Source organism: Eriocheir sinensis, chromosome 27 (genome assembly GCF_024679095.1).
Source record: "Eriocheir sinensis breed Jianghai 21 chromosome 27, ASM2467909v1, whole genome shotgun sequence".
Classification (NCBI taxonomy): domain Eukaryota; kingdom Metazoa; phylum Arthropoda; class Malacostraca; order Decapoda; family Varunidae; genus Eriocheir; species Eriocheir sinensis.
Genome location: NC_066535.1, coordinates 3,957,923 through 3,967,748, shown reverse-complemented (window position 1 = coordinate 3,967,748; position 9,826 = coordinate 3,957,923). Strand labels below are relative to the sequence as shown.

General features: G+C 45.6%; 1 long non-coding RNA gene across 1 annotated transcript; it reads left to right on the top strand.

Moving 5' to 3' along the window:
* The first annotated feature begins 2,164 nt into the window (after nucleotides 1–2,164).
* Nucleotides 2,165–2,903, top strand: LOC127004009 (uncharacterized). The gene is made up of 2 exons (XR_007757505.1): nucleotides 2,165–2,361; nucleotides 2,714–2,903. It is a non-coding gene; the product is annotated as an uncharacterized LOC127004009 (long non-coding RNA).
* Nucleotides 2,904–9,826: the final 6,923 nt, after the last annotated feature.

Below are 9,826 nucleotides of genomic sequence, written 5' to 3'. Positions count from 1 at the left end.
ATACCTTCCACAAAGAGGCGCCACTGACTGCGTAGTTACCCTCCTCACCCACATGCGAAGAGGCCGGGGTATTGCTGTCTTCCTGGACTTGGAGAAAGCATTTGAGCTAGCCTCCCCTCTGGCAATCCTCTCTGCCCTTGCTCGCAAGGGGATCGGGGGAAAACTCCTTGCATGGCTGAGAGAGTTTCTCCATGGCCGTGGAGGGCAAGTCCGCTTCCAGGGACATGTTTCGAGGCGCTTCGACCACATCAATGGCACACCTCAAGGCAGTATCCTCAGCCCCTTCCTCTTCAACGTTCTCATGGAGGAGCTGATGAGCGTTGACTACGGAGAGGGGGCTAAGCTCCTCTGCTATGCTGACGACCTTGCCCTAGTCCTGAACCACCGAACCTGTCTCCATCAAGTTCCACACGCCCTCAACCAGCTCAACAGGAAGTGCACAGAACTAGGGCTCAAGATCAACTTTGAGAAGTCCAAGGTCATGCCAGTTGGCATGCCTTCCCCTGAACGGCCCTTCCAAATAGCAAACCAGGACCTCGCCTACACTACCACCCACCAGTACCTGGGTGTCTGGCTGGACAGTCACCTTCGGTTCGGCACTCAGGTACGCTATCTAAGAGAGCGCGCAGCAACTCGCACCAACATCCTGCGAGCTCTGTCCAAACAAAACACGGGGGCATCCTATCGTGTCTTACGCGCCTTCTACACACACGCCATACGGTCTATCATAGACTACTGCGCTCCTTGCCTGTGTTCGCTCTCCCCTGCACTCACAAAGAAGTTAGAGGTGGCACAAAATGACGCTCTCCGGGTCATTCTAGGAGCCCCGCCATGGACCCGCCTGACCAACCTTCGCCTGGAAAGTGGCTTCCCATCACTCCACCACCGCATCCTTGCCCGAACATCCACTGTAGTTGGGAAGTTCATGAAGCAGCAACCACACGGCACAGTCTCCACACAGCTGCTTCATGCCTTCCAGAGACCACCACAAGCCACTCCAGACGGGGACTGGATACATGATGCCGCCGACGCAGTCCGTCACTTGGAAGTGGAGAGGCTTGTCTGCAGTGGCTCAGACCTGCCACACCCTGGCTACCACTCCCCTCCACCCTGGGTTCCTGGTCCATTCCAGATGAGCCTCCCTACCACCTCAGCTCCTAGGGCCTCTCACCCCATCACCCTCCGCCAAGAGGCTTTGCAGCGCGTGGCTTCGATGGACAACAGGACTGCCAGCCACTACTACACCGATGGCTCGCTGGGCGCCGATGGGTCTGTGGGGGCTGCCTTCGTGTGCGGAACCCAGACAGGACTGTGGCGCCTGCCACCGCAAGTCTCCATCCTGCAGGCAGAACTGGCAGCCATCCTCTGTGCCCTGCGTCACGCCACTGCCGATATGAACACCACCATCATCATCCACTCCGACTCGCTGTCAGCCCTCAAGGTCCTGCAGGCAATGAGCGTCAGAGACAACACTCGGCTCATAACCACCATCCTCCATGAAGCCAACACCCTTGTCTCACTGGGCAAGAACATCATCCTGGACTGGGTGCCAAGCCACGTTGGTCTGAGAGGGAACGAGAAGGCTGACCGTGCTGCTGCCACGGCTCGGTCCCTTCCACAGATCACCTTCCCCCTTGCCCCCAGCCTGTCCTACATTAAGAACAAAGCATCCCAGGCGGCCCTCTCACTCACCCGACTAGAACACGAGGCCGTCCTGGTTCAGGGCTCTGCCTCTGCCTCGTGGTACAGCACGGCCACCCACCACAAGCCTGTCATACAGCTCCCCAACACCACACCCAACACCATCCTCGCCTCCATCCGCCGCCTCAGACTCGGGTTTGCCTGCTACGAGGAGGTGGCAAACAAGGATACCCCACCCTGCCCCCACTGCTGGCAAGCCACCCGGAAACCTCTGCTGCACTACATCCTGGAGTGCCCCCTCACCACCCCGCTGCACCCGCCCGGCCCACAGCTCCACCCTGACGACGACACGGCTCCCCAGACAGCAGCAGAGCGAGTGAGCCTCACCCAAGACTCCACCCTGGCAGAGGTGGTGGCAAAATTCCCACCTCCTCGATAAGCTGAAAACTGAAGACATCCTCTGACGGGCCCGCCGGCCCGTGCCCTCCCCTGGGAGGACAAATCAACAACAACAAACATCTCTCTCTCTGGAAGATACATACATACTCGAGAATGATTTTTTTTTTTTCAATTAAGGCATGCTTGATGTGATACTGGGACTTTAATTTTGAGCATAGTGATACACATCTGGGCCGTGGACGTAATGACATGTGAGAGTAGGGTGAGGTGGTAAATGATGACTACCATGATTGATGGTAGAACGATTGCTCGCTTGTATTTGTTTCTCTCTCGTTTGTTTTTTGTTGTTTTCCTTTTTGCTACCTTTCTTCGTCACCTGACTTTGACTCGCGGCACCAGTCGTCAAGTGTACCAGAGAGAAGATAAAATGGCCACTAAGATACAGCACTGTCGCCATGGCTGCAGAAATGCGTTTGTCACGCGACTTGTTAACTTTTTTAACAAGGAGAAGGCCAGCAATAGCCTTAAGATTGCTTTGAATAGGTAAGTTTTTATTGTTTTCTCTTGTTTAACATAGTAAATAAGTCCTTGTGCCCTCCGCTCATTAGAATCGCAGCCTTAGTCATGCCGAAACTTATTTCTAAACCATGACCTGCAAGCCAGGATGGAGGAGGCCAGACTTTCTGTCACAGCCGAGGTGTGGGAAGGTGCGGTTCGGCGATCACGACGCTTTGAGGACGACTACTGGACAACGGATAATATCCATGAAAGTGTCGATCCTCTCGTTATTAACCTTGACTGTGACAGTGATGATGATGGGGATTTAGTGTTAAGTTGTGAAGAAGATTAAAGTCTTGAATATTCTTGTTTGTATCCTTAGTAAACCAAGAGTGTCCTTGCCATCACTATATTGTATAAAGTTCCTTAATATAAGCCTCATAACCCAGTGTCCCTCATCCACACTCAGTGATTCACTTTTAGTACTACCTCAAACATTTTATACCTTCGCAATTCTTCCCGTTACCATACTTTCAGCTCTTCCCTGACAATAAAATTAATAGCACCACTATAATTTGGCGATAAGAGCACCATTACTTTTATCAGTAGGTACATGCTATACAATAGCCCTACGAAAACGTACACCATAAACCACCAAACCACTACGCTACCAATAGTTACGGAGGTAATTAGGCTATGTAAGTAACACGTTACCCTACTCTCAACTTTATTTAAAGGATGCCTATCAGTATTAGAAAGAGTATATAACGCCACTACAATTAATGCATGCCTTTCATTCATTATAGTTACGAAGCTACATGAGAGAGAGAGAGAGAGAGAGAGAGAGAGAGAGAGAGAGAGAGAGAGAGAGAGAGGAGGCGGGAGATGGAGGGAAGAGGAACAAGGTGGGCGGAGCCTATGGTAGTTGTGTTCGTATCTTTGCTTGACACTGATGACTTTACCCTCTTGGTATAGGGACAAGTGCCTTTATTCTCTACTTGTGGCGGTTGGCGATACCCTTCAAAATTAAGGCAGTGTGTGAAATACACTGTCGCAAAATCTCGTACCGATACGATTGTTCGTTACGATATTATTCCCAAAAAACGAGGCCGCACAGCCTCTGAAATCCTTAGTAGTTCTCCAAGTCTTCAACATCAGTAATGTGCCCTTCAGAGCCCCCTTCTTACATTAAACTCATATTTAGGCTGATGGGGACCTATTTATAATAGCTAAATTATTTAGCTATTACAAATAGAATAGATCCCCATACAGCCCCTACAATTTTCCGTTCTCTTTCCTGCATTACTTCTCCATACGTTTTCTATCATAAGAAAACCAGCCCATAAAACAGTGTTCTCATTACATACTACATTAGTTAATTCCGTTCTTAAACTGATAGAAGAAAATAATAATAGACTGGAGAAATGTGTTTTCCTGATCTAAAAATGAGTGAAGAGAAGAGCGAAGAGGTGGGATCCGATGACAGTTTGCTGACATCGGCTGACTTTTATGAAAGCTCTAGTTTCTAGGAATGGAAGGCCTGGGGAGGAGCACGAGCCAATCAGAATTCAGAGATTACCAGATTTTCATGTTCCTATTGGCTGGTCGGTTTCAGGAGCGGGCCGCCGGAGGAGCTAAGTCAGTGTTGCCACGCGTAGGGGAAAATCCCTACGGTAGGGGATTTCAGGGCTTTGTAGGGAGTAGGGGGCACCTACGGTGAAAATCGTCTTTTCGTAGGGGAACGTAGGGGAAAAATTCAGGGTAAATTTGTAGCACTTCACCAGTCTCGCATTTCCGAACGAAACTAGTTTTTTTCGGTAGTTTTCGGCCTGTTTTGAATGAATATGCGTGTCATTTCTATCGCAAATCACGTGTTTTTTTACCCCCTTCCAACCAAGAGACTAATGATTTGCGATAAAAAATTTAGAGCACATTCATTCAAAACAGACCGAAATCTACCAGAAAAAACTAGTTTCGTCCACACAGGTGCATTTAAACTAAACATAACCCTAACATAACCTAACCTAACCTAACCTAACCTAAAACTAACCTAACCTAACACTAACCTAACACTAACCTAACCTAACCTAACCTAACCTAGCCTAACCTAAAACTAACCTAACCTAACCTAACCTAACCTAAAACTAACCTAACCTAACACTAACCTAACCTAAAACTAACCTAACCTAACACTAACCATAACCTGGGAGGCGGCGGTGGGTCGGCGGGCAGTAACCCATCAACCATCAGAGCGGTCGTGTGTCACGTCCTGGCCTTGACCGCCCTCCCTCCCTCCCTCCGTTATAAATGATTTCCGAGGGGTGTTTATGGGGATGAATTTACTCAGAATGCGGAGCTCTTTCTAATGGTCAGGGTAAGAAAAGCCATCTCTAGACTGGTGTACTCCTACAATAATACCAAATTCAGAGACAGACAGACAGACAGACGGCTGACCATTGACGTCTGTAAAGACATTGGAATCAATTATCAAAACTTCTGAAAGCTTTCCCTCAACCTTTGATGTGACATCGTCTTTGGTTAAACATTATTCTTGTGCAAGGTCAAGATACTTTGCCAAATACTCAGAAAATGAAAGAAATGATGTTCTCGCAGATTAGACCCAAACATCCTTCTAGAAAGTCCAGTGGCAGTATCGTGAATGTAAGTATAATTTAATAACTTTTGTTCATTATATTGTAGTATATAATTCTATAGACTACTTTTACACACACACACACACACACACACACACACACACACACATATATATATATATATATATATATATATATATATATATATATATATATATATATATATATATATATATATATATATATATATATATATATATATATATATATATATATATATATATATATATATATATATATATATATATATATTGTGTGTGTGTGTGTGTGTAAAAGTAGAGTCTATAGAATTATATACTACAATATAATGAACAAAATTGTTCAAAAACTGTAATTCTTATTTTACCCGGTATGTATAGGTATACGTAAGCTTCTTTAAATTGGTTTACCATTAATATATATTAATTGTGCAATATACCGATCTTGAGACTACAAAGTAACCCTTAAAATGCTTCATTTTAAAAAATATTCACCAAACCCCCAACTCTAGAGGCTCGTTTTGGTCGCTGCTCACACATTGAAAAATCCTAGATTTATTCCTATGGGCCGGGTGACTGTGGCCCCCCCCTCTCCATGGATCTATATACGCCACTGCTCCTCGCTGAAATAAGTCACATATACATGAGGGGGGGGTCAGAAGGGGGGGTCGAGGGGGGCGCAGCCCCCCCGTTAGTAGGTCGTAAAGTTCGGTTGGAGTAGTTTAAATATGCTCCCCGACCCTAAGCCCTCTGCGAGCTATTTTGCGGCTGCGGCGGCTGCAGTGTCGCCGCGGCCAGCAGAGGAGGCGACGCGCTTTCGTAAACATTATCCCATATTTTCAAGATTAAAAAAAAAGTCCTTGAATTGGATTTTCAAAGCGTTTCCATGACTGTTGAAGGTTTGTAGAAAAGATATATGAAGAGATACTGATGTTTCATAAAGTAGATTATGAGATACTGGCACGGACCTAATACGAATCTTTACCGTAATTTTAAGTTTGCTTTAACAGTCCAGCAAAGTTTGATGGTCAACAATCACGACTCGTCCCGGAACGTGTAGACAAGACCTCGCGGCAGACATACTAAGGATTTCAGAGGCTGTGCGGCCTCGTTTTTTGGGAATAATATCGTAACGAACAATCGTATCGGTACGAGATTTTGCGACAGTGTATTTCACACACTGCCTTAATTTTTAAGGGTATCGCCAACCGCCACAAGTAGAGAATAAAGGCACTTGTCCCTATACCAAGAGGGTAAAGTCATCAGTGTCAGGCAAAGATACGAACACAACTACCAGAGGCTCCGCCCACCTTGTTCCTCTTCCCTCCATCTCCCGGTTCCTCTTCCCTCCATCTCCCGCCTCCTCCCTTCTCCCTCAATCTCTCTCTCTCTCTCTCTCTCTCTCTCTCTCTCTCTCTCTGGAAGATACATACATACTAGAGAATGATTTTTTTTTTCAATTAAGGCATGCTTGATGTGATACTGGGACTTTAATTTTGAGCATAGTGATACACATCTGGGCCGTGGACGTAATGACATGTGAGAGTAGGGTGAGGTGGTAAATGATGACTACCATGATTGATGGTAGAACGATTGCTCGCTTGTATTTGTTTCTCTCTCGTTTGTTTTTTGTTGTTATACCTTCGCAATTCTTCCCGTTACCATACTTTCAGCTCTTCCCTGACAATAAAATTAATAGCACCACTATAATTTGGCGATAAGAGCACCATTACTTTTATCAGTAGGTACATGCTATACAATAGCCCTACGAAAACGTACACCATAAACCACCAAACCACTACGCTACCAATAGTTACGGAGGTAATTAGGCTATGTAAGTAACACGTTACCCTACTCTCTACTTTATTTAAAGAATGCCTATCAGTATTAGAAAGAGTATATAACGCCACTACAATTAATGCATGCCTTTCATTCATTATAGTTACGAAGCTACAAGAGAGAGAGAGAGAGAGAGAGAGAGAGAGAGAGAGAGAGAGAGAGAGAGAGAGAGAGAGAGAGAGAGAGAGAGTGAGGGAGATGGGAGGAGGCGGGAGATGGAGGGACGAGGAACAAGGTGCCGGGCTCTGGTAGTTGTGTATCTTTGCTGACACTGATGACTGCCTTTACTCTACTTGTGGCGGTTGGCGATACCCTTCAAAATTAAGGCAGTGTGTGAAATACACTGTCGCAAAATCTCGTACCGATACGATTGTTCGTTACGATATTATTCCCAAAAAACGAGGCCGCACAGCCTCTGAAATCCTTAGTAGTTGAGAACATTTGGCGTTACCTACAACAACGTAATTCTAGATGGCAGAACAGCATCGGCCTGAGAATAACTGTCCATTATTTTGTCACCAATGATGTAAATACATTTTATCAGTCTACCTGAACTAGAATGTACAGGGAGTTTTTATTGCAATGTAACATTTGAATTTTTTTTCTTAGATCTATAATTTTGCAGCTGTGTATAACGCTAATTACCTCTTAAGATAGATTGACCCGTGTTGCCAGATGCTTTCGGTTCAACAAATATTTCCAAAGGTCACAAAGGAAACTGGTCGGGTTCTCATGCGTTGTTCACATTCATGGTGCAGAAGCCTTCTCAGACTCACTAGGTTTATAAAACTACCCATGAAAATACCAACAAGCTCTTAGAAAGCCTTATCAAATGTTGGAATGTTAGCACGAAATTTTTTGAGAATATAGGAGAATATGGCCCTCCATGCTGGGGCACCGAGCCGTCTGCACGATCGTTGCGGGGCAAGACTATCAACCCGCAGAATGTTGGCAAGTCAGGACTGGTTGGTGCGCAGAAAAGTAAAGACCAATTCCCTACAAAACAATAACGCTTCCCTAAAAGTGAAAAAAGTCCGCCGATTTTAAGGAATGGGATAAATCGGGAGTTGGAACAAGTCTTTGAACAGCTGGCATACTGAACTGTCACCGGCTAACATATTATGGTTACAGTAAGGTATGTAGTTCCTGTGCCTCTTTTCTTTGATATTTACCGATTGGAGTCACTGCTTTAGTCGATGTGCTCTACCTCATTATTAAATATTTTACTATTTTATACTTAACACCAAGATTCCTCCTGTGGCTGCAGAAGCGTCGTCCTCGCTCGGCACGGTGGACAGCAGCAGGATGCAGAAAGAAGAAATGAGTGGAGGGGTGGCGGGTCGGGGCAGCCTGTGGGCCGGGCGTCAACGTGGAGGGCTGGGAAGGAACGAGCGAGTGAGACGTATACTCCATGCACGAAACAAACGACCATCTATTCAAAGCAGATATTAATCCTATTTCCTATTACATCATTTTTTTTTTTTTTTTTTTTTACAGCTAAGGAGACAGCTCAAGGGCGCAAAGAAAAAAAAAAGAAAAAAAGGCCCGCTACTCACTGCTCCCGAACAGAGGTTAAAGGAGTGTCCAAAATCAGAGGTTAATTTCGGGAGGAGAGGTGTCCTGATACCCTCCTCTTGAAAGAGTTCAAGTCGTAGGCAGGAGGAAATACAGATGAAGGAAGATTGTTCCAGAGTTTACCAGCGTGAGGGATGAAAGAGTGAAGATGCTGGTTAACTCTTGCATAAGGGGTTTGGACAGTATAGGGATGAGCATGAGTAGAAAGTCGAGTGCAGCGGGGCCGCGGGAGGGGGGGAGGCATGCAGTTAGCAAGTTCAGAAGAGCAGTCAGCGTGGAAATATCGATAGAAGATAGAAAGAGAGGCATCATTGCGGCGGAATTTAAGAGGTAGAAGACTATCAGTATGAGGAGGAGAGCTGATGAGGCGAAGAGCCTTAGCCTCCACTCTGTCCAGAAGAGCTGTGTGAGTGGAGCCCCCCCACACATGAGATGCATACTCCATACGAGGGCGGACAAGGCCCCTGTATATGGACAGCAACTGTGCAGGGGAGAAGAACTGGCGGAGACGGTACAAAACGCCCAGCCTCGAGGAAGCTGATTTAGTAAGAGATGAGATATGAAGTTTCCAGTTAAGATTTTGAGTTAAGGATAGACCGAGGATGTTTAGTGTTGAGGAAGGTGATAGCTGGGTGTTGTCAAAGAATAGGGGATAGTTGTTTGGAAGATTGTGTCGAGTGGATAGGTGGAGAAACTGTGTTCTGTTGGTATTAAATTCGACTTTATTACCGGTATCGAAGTTGATAAGAAGCATAGAGTAGCCTACCTACGTTTCAACACACACACACACACACACACACACACACACACAACTTGGTCTCGGCCAAACAAGCAGTAATAACACACACACACACACACACACACACACACACACACACACACACACACACACACACACACACACACACACACACACACACACACACACGAATAATGGAATACGTTGAAATCAAACAAACATTCATTAACAATTATAAACCTATGTAAATGTCTGACCGTCTCTGATTATTAGATACTATTTACTATGCATGTATTATAGGTATAGCCTATGTGTGTGTACTATAATTATGACACAATAATCCTTTTCTACCGAGATGACAATTATAATTAAACGAAGAAGAATAAGGACAAGAACAGAAAAGCGAGGAAGAAAGAAAGAGAAGAAAAAAGACCTAATGAGAAAGTTAATGACAAAGGTAATGGAGACAACGACGACGGCGACGAAGGAGGCAGCGGCGAAGG